We start from the raw sequence: 11,585 nt of genomic DNA, 5'->3' as shown, positions 1-11,585 counted from the left end.
CCTCAAATTCTGTCAATGTCTGCTTCATACACTTTGGAGCTCTGATATTTGATACATATATGTTTATAATTGCTATATCTTCTTGGTGAATTGACTCTTTAATCAACATATAATGTCCTTCTTTGTCTCTTGTAATAGTTTTTGACTTAGTCTACTTTGTCTGATTTTAGTATAGCTACCCCTAATCTCTTTTGATTATTATTTGCATGAAATTTCTTTCTCATCCTGTACTTTCAACTTAGCTCCATTCTTAGATATAAAGTGAGACTTGTAGACAACAGATAGTTGGTTTTTGTCTTTATATCCATTCTACCAATCTGGGTGTTTTGATTGGGAAGTTTAACCCATTTGCAAATTTTAAAGTAATTACTGATAAACTTATTTTTGATGTTTTGTTATTTATTTTCTGTCTTGTAGAGGCCGCTTTTAGGGAATAGGCTTGAGCAATGGAAACCTGAGTAAGGTAAAAAAGGACCCCAGGCTGTGACCACCAGGCTGAATGCAAATAGGCCCATTAGGTGACCCACCTCAAAACATCCATAAGCCCTAGCTGACCAATGGGCTACTTATAACTGTGCACAGATACTACAAAAAGGAAAATTCCATGTGTTCCGATACCTCTTCACCTTCCCCCTTTAACTATAGCTCCCCACCACTGCCTTTTGGCAGATAGTCTCTCCTTTGCTGTCCTGCCTGCTTCTATCTCCTTTGTTCTGCCTCCAGTGAATCCTTTCACTGCCTGTGCCATTACCCTCCACCTGATTGGGTCATCCCACATGTCTTATAATTTTATTGTCCCAGCTATATTTCCAGTGTTTTTTATGGTTTCGCCTTTGAGAAGAAGGTTGCCTCTTTACTGAGTCATTTTATTATATTTTAATTTCAGAGCCCTGAAATGGTTCATTTTATCTAGTTTTAAACTTTTTTTTTTCCAGATAGAATCCACTGAACTTCTTTTCTTTGAGTACATTTATAAACTGCTAAAATCTTTCTCTGCTAAATCCAACATCTTGGTCAAGTGAATTTCTATGACTGTCCTTTTTTCTGAGTATAGGTCACACTTCCCTATTTCTTTGGATGGCTCATAATTTTTGTTTAAAAATTGGACATTTAAAATAATATATTTTAGCAAATCCTGGGTGCTCTTCTTTTTTTTTTTCATTGTTTTGTTTTGAATATCCTGCCTAGAATGAAACTGTGGAATCTGTTTCCCACTCAGTACAAGTGATGTTTCTTCTTAGTTTTTGATTTTTCTATTTTATGTTCTAGCCTGGTTGCCTAGGGTTTGCCCTTGTGTCTGCCTAGCTCAGTGGTTAGCGAGGTGATTTGGAAAGAGCTTGTATCCAAACACCTGAAGCCCGTAAGGCCGCCATCCTATGCATTTAGATCTCTTTGTGGTTTGGGGAGCACATTCAAATTTAGAGCCGGTGCCCACATCTCCCTTGCCTTTTACTTTTTGCTGGATTGCTCCTGTATGTAGTTTCCCAGTCACCCAGATAGATAGAACTCATCTCAGCACCTCTATGGCTCTCACCTCTCCAGAATCTCACGTTAATTTCTGCACGATTGCTTGCCACAACTTGGGACCTCAGTCTGGGGACTGCACAGTTGCAGGTGTTTCCCATTCATTTCCTTTTGAGTGTTCCATTTCAGGCTGACAAAGCTACCAAATGTAACCCCTGTCCAAAACTGAGTCTCCCACTCCAGCAGCAAAACTGCTAGGATTGTTGCCACTCCTACGCTGGTAAAGCTATAGTTCTTATCAGTCAAGTTAGGAAGGAAGGCTAGGAGTGTCCCAGGCCAGAAGGCCACAGACTCTCACTGTTTTTACCCTCAAACTCTTCTCATTTTATCTTCTTGGTTTCTCTCGCTTCCCCCCACCCCAATTCTTAGAGCCCTGAAATGGCTTTTTTCATCCAAAAACTTTTTTTTCTAGATGGTATTCATTGACACTCAATGCTTACATAGGCATAAGTTTGTCTTCTTTATCAAGTTTGGATACTCTGAAATAGTTGTTATATTCCACAGCCCAGCAAGGTAAGTTAGATAAAACAATACTCTACGGATTGCTTCTTAATTTTGTTTTCATAATTCTGTCTTGAAAACTTCTGTCTTCAGCTATTTGGGGGGAGCTATATCAACCACAAACTCTTACTGAATATCCCTATCAACTAATTGTGTGTTGGATTATAAACATATGGAGAATGACACACTCCCTGCAAACTTCCTGAGGGAAAGGATCTATTTAGTCTTTTTGTATAACATCTTGTTTCTTGCCAGTGTGTTTCAAATTATTTTATTTTATTAAATATTATAAAAAGTCTTATTTAAATTGTATAAACATGGGGCGCCTGGGTGGCTCAGTTGGTTGAGCGACTGCCTTGGGCTCAGGTCATGATCCTGGAGTCCTGGGGTCGAGTCCCGCATCAGGCTCCCTGCTCAGCGGGGAGTCTGCTTCTCCCTCTGATCCTCCCCCCTCTCATGTGCTCTCTCTCTCTCTCTCTCTCTCATTCTCGCTCTCTCAAATAAATAAATAAATAAATAAATCTTTTAAAAAATTGTATAAACAAAATTACAATATCTGAATTTTTCAGTAACATGATTCTTTAGCTTGTTGATTCTGTTAATGGACTCTTATTGATGCTTATTTCCTGGTATTTGTCATACAGATTGTAAGTTTATATTTGCCAGGGTTTTATGGGGAAAAAATTCCCAGTGTTCAAGGGTACTCTCTCTAAAGAGGACATTCTTTTCCTTCTGCTACATACCCTGTGCCTGGGACACTACCCATCTAGCACAAGTTAGTTTCATGATTTCAATTTTCTGTAGCCACATAGGTAGGTAATTTTGACCCTCAAACCTACATTCCAGAAGACCTCATTTAAAAGTCTTAGAAATGTTGTTGCTGTTTTTATTTTTAACCAAATCTTAGGCCAAGACAGATGAGCCTTTCTGTGGCCTCTCTTTGTTGGTAAGTGGCTATTTCTGGTCCACGTTTTCAGTTGTGTTGAAGCACTTAATGGGTCCCTGGTTTGTATGCAGATCTCAAGTCTAATTCCTCCCTTTTGGAAGCCCAAGAATTAGCCTCTTGTCCTCAGAATTAGCATTAAAATGCAAGCCCATAGGCTGTAGACTTTGTTAAATTCCTCAGGACAATGACAGCCTCAAAGTAAGCTTATCATTCTGATTTCCAGGTCTTGAAAAAAATTTTGGCTTCTGCATTTTCCCCTTAGTTTGACAGGAACTTGACAACGCACTGCAGAGAAGTTTGTGATATTTTATCCAGCATTTCTAGTTTTGTTTTCTTTTTCCAGGTGCCACAAGCAGAAATCACCATAGGGGTTTTAGTAAATTTTAAAGTTAAGTTTCTACTTAGAAAATCATACATGCATAAAGAAAAGAAAAGATAATCATACATGTATAAATAATCTTTGTTCACTAGTCTCCATTATGGTACGTGGAATTTAATAAAAGAGTTAACCTCTGAACAACATGGGTCTGAACTATGTGGGTCCACTTATATATGGATTTTTTTCAATAAATATACTTTTTAAATTGATGGAGATTTGTGATATTTGAGAAAACTTGCAGACAAACCACATAGCCTAGAAATGCTGAGACACTAAGAAAAAGTTAGGAATGTTATGAATCCATAAAATACATGTGGATGTCTGTTTTATCATATACTACCATAAAATTTGCAAAAATCTATGACGAAAAGTTAAAATTTACCAAAACTTACCCACACACTTACAGACCATACATGGCCCCATTCCCAGTCCAGAGAAGTGTAAACAAATGCGAAGATGCAGTATCAAATCATGACTGCATAAAATTAACTGTACTACCTATTGTATTACTGTAATAATTTTGTAGCTGCCTCCTGTCCTGTTGCTATCGCCGTGAGCTCAAGTGTTGCGAGTATTCACTTAAAATGCCATGTGATACTAATCTTCTCCCCATGAACAGTTCATCTCTCCAGTATATCGCATATCGCAGAAAAAAGCGATCTCTTGCATTTCTTGTGTATTTGTTATCATGTCTAGTGCAAAAGTGTCGATTCTGAATAACATCATGGGACCCATACAAAGTGCCAATAGTGAATCTGGAGATGCTCTCAAGAAGCAGAGAAAAGTCATGACATTACAAGAAAAAGTTGAATTGCTTGATGTGTACCGTAGATTGAGGTCTACAGCTGCAGCTGCCCATCATTTCAAGAGAATGAATCCAGTGTAAAGACCATTGTGAAAAAAGAAAGGGAAATTTGTGAAGCCATTGCTTCAGTTATGCCAACTGGCATGAAAATCTGGGACTTTTTGTAAGTGCCTTTTTATCTTGTATTGAAAATGCAGTTTTTATATGGGTGCAGGATTGCTATCAGGAAGGCATACCTATAGACTCTAATATGATTCAAGAGAAAGCAAAGTCATTATATGACAACTTAAAGCAAAAGGAAGTGAAGCATCTAAAGCTGGAGAATTTAATCCAGCAAAAGATGGTTTGATAATCTAGATAGAGGTTTTCTTGCCAGGTGGACCTGGGGAGACCCCCAGGTGCTGAGGCCTCTACCCAGCCCATCCCCTGGATATTGGAGGTTCTTGATCTCTTAGCAAGAAAGAATTCAAGAACAGGCCAGACACAATGGTGAGTCTTGCAAGGAGGAAAGTTTATTAAAGTGAGAGTATACTCTCAAGATGTGAAAGCAGGGGAGTTATAGGGAGAGATGAGCCCAGGGTTTGGGTTCTAGTTGTTAACTAGGAAGTAGGATGTTCATTATTTGGCAAGGAGATTTCTTTGAGAGCACGGTTTCATGCCTTTTCTCCCTTACTTGGTGAGGGTTCTCCACCTTCTTTGACTTGGGCCTGTCTGGTTTGATCCAGCTTCTTGTGGCTTTGTTTTTGGAGGGCTGCCAGGACAAGTCTCTAACTGCCCCCCCATAATAGGCCATGATTCCCCCCTTTGCTGGCCTCAAGGCAACCAGTTAAAACCTAACTAACTGCCTACCCTAACAGTTTGCCTTAAAAATTGCAAGATAACAGTAGAAGTAGCTTCTGCCCACCAAGAGGCAGCCAACAAGTTCGTAGGTGCCATTAAGAGAATCATTGAGGAAAATGGATATCTGCATGAACAGGTTTGTAATGCAGATGAAACTGGGGAAAAAATGCCACAAAGGACATTTATTAGTGAGGAAGAGAAGTGAGCACCAGGATTTAAGGCAGGAAAGAACAGGCTAAGTCTAATGTTTTGTGCAAATGCAATTGGGTTTATGATCAGGACAGGCCTTGTCTATAAAGCTAATAACCCTGAGTCTTGAAAGGAAAAGATAAACACCAGCTGCTGGTCATTTGGTTGTACAATAGGGAGGCCTGGACAATGAGAAACTTCTTCTGGATTGGTTGCAGTGATGATTTGTCACTGAAGTCAGGAAGTACCTTTCTAGTAAGACTTGTCTTTTGAAGTGCTTTTGATATTGAATGATGCTTCTGTCACCCAGAACCCCATGAATTCAACAGCAAAAGTATCAAAGTAATCTATTTGCTCCAAAACACAATGTCTCTAATTAAGCATCTAGATCAGGGGTCATAAGGACCTTTAAGGCTTATTTCACATAATACTCTAAGGAATGGATGGATTGTCAACCCTATGGAAGAGAACCTCAAGGAAGAGAACATCATGAACGTCTAGAATGATTACACCATTAAAGATGCCATCATTGTTATTAAAAAAAAAAAAAAGCCATGAAAGCCATCAAGCCTGAAACAATAAATTCCTGTTGGAGAAAACTCTGTCCAGATGTTGTACATGACTTCACAGAATTTACAAAAGAACCAACCAAGGAAATCATGAAAGAGTTTGTGGATATGGCCATAAAGGTGGGAGATGAAGGTTTCAAGACACAGACCTTGGAGAAATCTAAGAGCTAAGAGACACCACACCAGAGGAATTAACCAAAGATAGCTTGATGGAGATGCACGCTTTTGAACAAGTGCCAGATGATAATCAAGACGACATAAAGGAAGCAATGCCAAAAACAAAACAAAACAAAACAAAAATTGACATTAGACCACATGGCAGAAAGTCTCTAATTATTCAAGACCATCTTTGACTTATTCTACAACATGGACCCTTCCATGATATGGGCACTGAAACTAAAGCAAACGGCAAAACGATTGGTACCATATAGAAATATTTTTAGAGAAATGAAAGAACAAAATACCCAGACAGAGATTAGAATGTATTTCTGTAAATGTAACCCCAAGTCCTACCTTTGCCACCTCCCCTTCTGCCTCTACCACCGCTGAGATAGCAAAACCAACCTCCCCTCTTCCTCCTCCTCAGCCTGCTCAATGTGAAGACAATGAGGACCCACTTCCATTTAGTGAATAGTGAATAATGGCAATGCCATACAATTAAAAAACTGACGTGGTGTATATGTGTGAGTGTCTTCGTGTGAAAATCTAATAACCATACAGCAGGAACCAGATGAGACATTCTGTGCCATCATCATCATCACCTGAATATTCATCGTGTAACACATGGTGTGCAAGGCTCATGCAGAAGTGGTTAGCCTATATTTACATGGGCATCAGGTGAGTGATATTTAATATCAAATTAATAATGTGTTATTTTTTTACTATTTTATAACATTGCTTTTGAAGAATGACATTACTGGGACACCTGGGTGGCTCAGTCGTTAAGCATCTGCCTTCGGGTCAGGTCATGATCCCAGGGTCCTGGGATCGAGCCCCACATCAGGCTCCATGCTCCACAGGAAGCCTGCTTCTCCTTCTCTCACTCCCCCTGCTTGTGTTCCCTCTCTCGCTATGTCTCTCTCTGTCAAATAAATAAATAAAATCTTTAAAAAAAAAATGAAGAATGACATTACTGGACAGTATGCCTCTCTCTCATAACCAGAGAAACCATGTATCAGCTTATCATAACAGGTAAGTGCTTTTAAAAAATAACAATTTTTCTAATATTGTATTATGAATATGACTGCAATACTATATTCCATAAAATTTCATAGTGATTAATTCATTAGTATATAGGCTAGGGTACCATGAAACAATCATATCAATGACATAAGACTGCCATATGGTAATCATATTGCTACTTCTTTATCAGTGCGTGAATCATTATACCTGCAAATAAATATGAATTTCTTTTTCACATTATTTCATTTTTATGCCTAGTGTTAGTAATATGTATAACATCTACACTGTTTTGTATTATATAAGACAATATTATGGAGGTACTGACAGATGATTCACCTTGTAAACAGACAATGTAAACTCACGGTATTGAGAAATATAGTAAAGGACTGTAAATATATTTTCTCTCTCTTATGATTTTCTTAATAACATTTTCTTTTCTCTAGCATACTTTATTGAAAGTATACAATATATAATACATACAACACATAAAATATGTTTTAATCAACTCCTTATGTTATCAGCCTTCTGATCCACAGTAGGCTAGTGCTAGGCAGGCTTTTGGGGAGTCAAAAGTTACACATGGACTTTTGACTGTGTGGGAGATCTATGCCCCTAACGCCGGCATTGTTCCAAGGTCAACTGTAATGCATTACAGAGGCTGAATCATCCTGAACCTTGTTAAAAAATTAGAATGAGAGCATTGTAGTTCATTCATAGTTTTAATGAGAATGACTGTATTTTGCTTTATAAATTTGGCTCTGGGTTTGGAATAGTCAATCTTAAGAGTGTCTTCCTCTTTTTAGTTTAGAATATATATGCAAAATGTAACAAATGTCTTTTTTGCATCTATTGGGATGACTACAAAGTTTCAAGTATTCAAGTACTACAATATTTTTGCCCAGCAAGAGATAGCTGTTATCACCTTCAGCGGAGGGATCCCAGTCCACCAGGAGCCGCAGTCTCAGGATGTCGATTCAGTCCATGGTTTGGTGTGGCAAGAAACACAGGAGTCATACAAATATTAGATGGAACAAGGCCTACTTCCAAACGGAAGAGACGGAACAACATCGCTTTAGTAGTGGATGTTAGGACCCCAACAGCCAGTGGGTCTCGTCCCAAAGTGACAGAGTGATGGTCTGCATGCACCCCTCTTCTGTAAGCAAAGGATCCTGACCCCTCCTCCATGGGGTCTGAAATTCAGAAAGCTGGGGGGCATGGCTGAGGGTTACATGATGCACACCCTTAAGCAGAACAAAGAAGCACTCATCAAGCCCTGAACTGGGAAAAATACTCCCAAATGGGGAGGTATGCCCAGCACAGGCTGTATTATGTAAGGAAATATTTCAGGCTCAAGGCCACTCTTATGCAGACATGCAGGGTAGAAAGATTGCATGCACAAAAGGAAACAAACTGCCTTTCCCAACAAGTTTCTAATATTGAACTGCTTTACATTCCTGAAAAATCCTTATTTGGTCAATTTTACATGTATATATACATATATATATGTATATATATAAATATGTAGGTATATATTTTAAATATACATTTTATATATCACATATACACACATACATGTATAATACATTTGTTTTACTTTAGAGCTTTGTAGTTATATTCATATAGAATTTATTTTGTACACACTATGTTTCCGTGAATTATGGTAGTTTTATAATTAGGAAGGAATTTTTTCTTAATTTTTCCTTGTCAAATTTTGAATTTCAAAAGAAATACATGCTCATTTTATCTAGTGGAATAATGTAAATTATTTAGTGGAATAATGTAAAGATGCATAAAATAAAGTCAGCAATCTCTTCCCATTCCCAAAATTTTCCCACTTTATTTCTACATTTTTCTGTTAATAAAAATTCCCAAATACTTTATATATTTAAATTTTTTTGTTTGGGTACTTTATTGTTCTTATTAGAATGGAATCCATAGTGCTCATGACTTACTTTCCCAAATTAATGACATTGGATATATTGGGTATCTCTTCAGGTCTACATGTATAAACGTATCACCTGTTTTTTTAATGGTTACATAATATTTCACAGTATGGATGAACTACAATTTATTCACATTTTCCTCCCATTGATGAATATCCACATAGGACTTATAAAGAATTTGTTATTGTTTTGTTTTTATTTGCCCCTACAAAAAATAAACATCTTTGTATATATAAACTATATACAAGTATTTTCAAGTTTATAAGATAAATTTATCAAAGTGCCACTGTAATACAATAGATATTCTCGGAAAAGTTTCCCAAAGGGTTATAGGGTCATACTCATCAGTAAAATATGAATGAGCATTTCTTCTTCACACCAACATTTTTATATTGTATCTTCTGTTCTAGGTAAACAGTGGAGGAACATTGTATATTTAATTGACTTTTCCCAGACTACTAATGAGATTGATCATTTCATGTATTTATTTTCCATTGGATTTTCTTTTAGATAATTGCTTTTCTTTGACTATAATATTATCAAATTGCTTTTAGCTATCAATATATAGAAGCATATCATTATTAGCCATAGTAACTATTTTTTGTCATTTAAGTTGAAAAAATATTCCCCATTTTACTGTTTGTTTTTTGATGTTATAAAGTTACAATGTTTGGACATAATTTTTTTTTTTTTTTTTAGAGTGAGAGAGTGAGCATGGGGGTGGGGTGGACAGAGGGAATGGGAGAGAGAAAATCTTAAGCAGGCTCTACACCCAATGCTGAGCCCCACGTGGAGCTCAATCTCGGGGCTCAATCTCAGAACCCTGAGATCATGACCCCAGCCAAAATCAGATGCTTAACCCACTGAGCCACCCAGCGACTTGGACATAATTTTTAAAATCATTATTTAGGGTGCCTGGGTGGCTCAGTTGGTTAAGTGACTGCCTTTGGCTCAGGTCATGATTCCGGAGTCCTGGGATCGAGTCCCGCATCGGGCTCCCTGCTCAGCGGGGAGTCTGCTTCTCCCTCTGCCCCTCCCCCCTCTCGTGCTGTTTCTCTCTCTCTCTCTTTCAAATAAATAAATAAAATCTTTAATAAAATAAAATGAAATCATTATTGAAGTATAATTTACATATAGAAAAATGAACAAATCATAATTGTACAGCTTAATAATTTATCATGAAGTGAGCATAGTCATGAAGCCCTCACCCAGATCAAGAAATAGGACAACAGTGGCAGCCAAAATCTCTCCTGTATTTCTTCTTGATTCATCACACTCTCCCTTGTCCCTGACTTTTAACACCATGGATTAGTTTTGCCCGTTATTAAAATGCATATATCTACACATATCTTAAACACATTATGACTTCACTGTTTGTTACAATCGATTTTCATTTTACTAAAAATGCCATCTTTTTATTGCTTTTCTTCTCCATTTTTGTATTTGTCTTTTCATATGGTATCCTTCTCCTTCTGCCTAAAGAACTCCCTTTAGTATTTCCATTATATGGCATCTGCTGATGGTAAATTCTTTCAGTTTTGTGTGTAAAAAGTTCACCCACTTTACTTTCATTTTGAAGGGTATTTTCCCTGAATATAGAATTTAAGTTGATATTTTTTCATTCTTTTTATGACCCTCTTCCACTGTCTTATAACTTCCACCATTTTGTTGAGAGGGGAGCAATGATTATTATCATCACTCTGCCATTCCTTTGTTTTTACTGCTTCCTTCTAAAAACATTTTTTTTCCTTTTTTTCCCTCCTTCCAATAGTTTTACTTGATATGGTATGGTTTTGCTTTGTATCCTGCTCCAGCTTTTTTTACAGTTTTGAATCTTTATCTTAATGAGTTTCATTTATTTAATCACATTTTCAGGCATTATCTTTTCAATATGACATCTGCTCTTTCTTCATTCTTGTCTTCTTCTACTGAAATTCCAAATTAGTCTTTTCCAGAATGTAATATGTCTCTTGTGCTCTTTTCTCCATTTATTTTTGTTTGTTTCTCAATGCTTCATTCTGGATATTTTCTTCTGATCTCTCTTTCACATCACCAATTAACTCTTCCTCTGTGTCTAACATAATATTACTCACCCAACAAATTCTGAATTTCAATTACTAAATTCTTTAGATCTAGAATTTCTAATGGATTATTTTGACTTTGTTAGTCACTGAATAAATTCTCCATATTTTCATGTAATTCGCTAAAAATACTAATCATATTGATGTATTGACCTGTATCCCTTAATCTTTTATGTGTAAAACATCATTTAAAATGTTCTATATTATAGATTAAATTAATTACATTTTACATTGATACTTATTTCCGTCTAATAGTCAGATGACATCATTCCATGATCTTGAGCCATCCACAATGGCTGATGTTAAATCTGTTTCTTTCTACATAATATGTATTTTTAAAAACTTCTTGGGGCACCTGGGTGGCTCAGTCATTAAGCGTCTACCTTTGGCTCGGATCATGATCCCAGGGTCCTGGGATAGAGCCCTGCGTCGGGCTCTCTGCTCAGCAGGAAGCCTGCTTCTCCCTCTCCCACTCCCCCTGCTTGTGTTCCCTCTCTCGCTGTGTCTCTCTCTGTTGAATAAATAAAATCTTAAAAAGAAAACTCATAACTTTTAATAGTTCTTTTAATCTTTTATATTCTGTCGTATCACTATGATGTGTTGATATGTGGATATATTTTATATGT

The sequence above is a fragment of the Zalophus californianus genome, chromosome 2, assembly GCF_009762305.2.
Source record: "Zalophus californianus isolate mZalCal1 chromosome 2, mZalCal1.pri.v2, whole genome shotgun sequence".
Lineage (NCBI taxonomy): Eukaryota > Metazoa > Chordata > Mammalia > Carnivora > Otariidae > Zalophus > Zalophus californianus.
The sequence above is the reverse complement of the archived record's forward strand: the minus strand, read 5'-3'. Positions refer to the sequence as shown.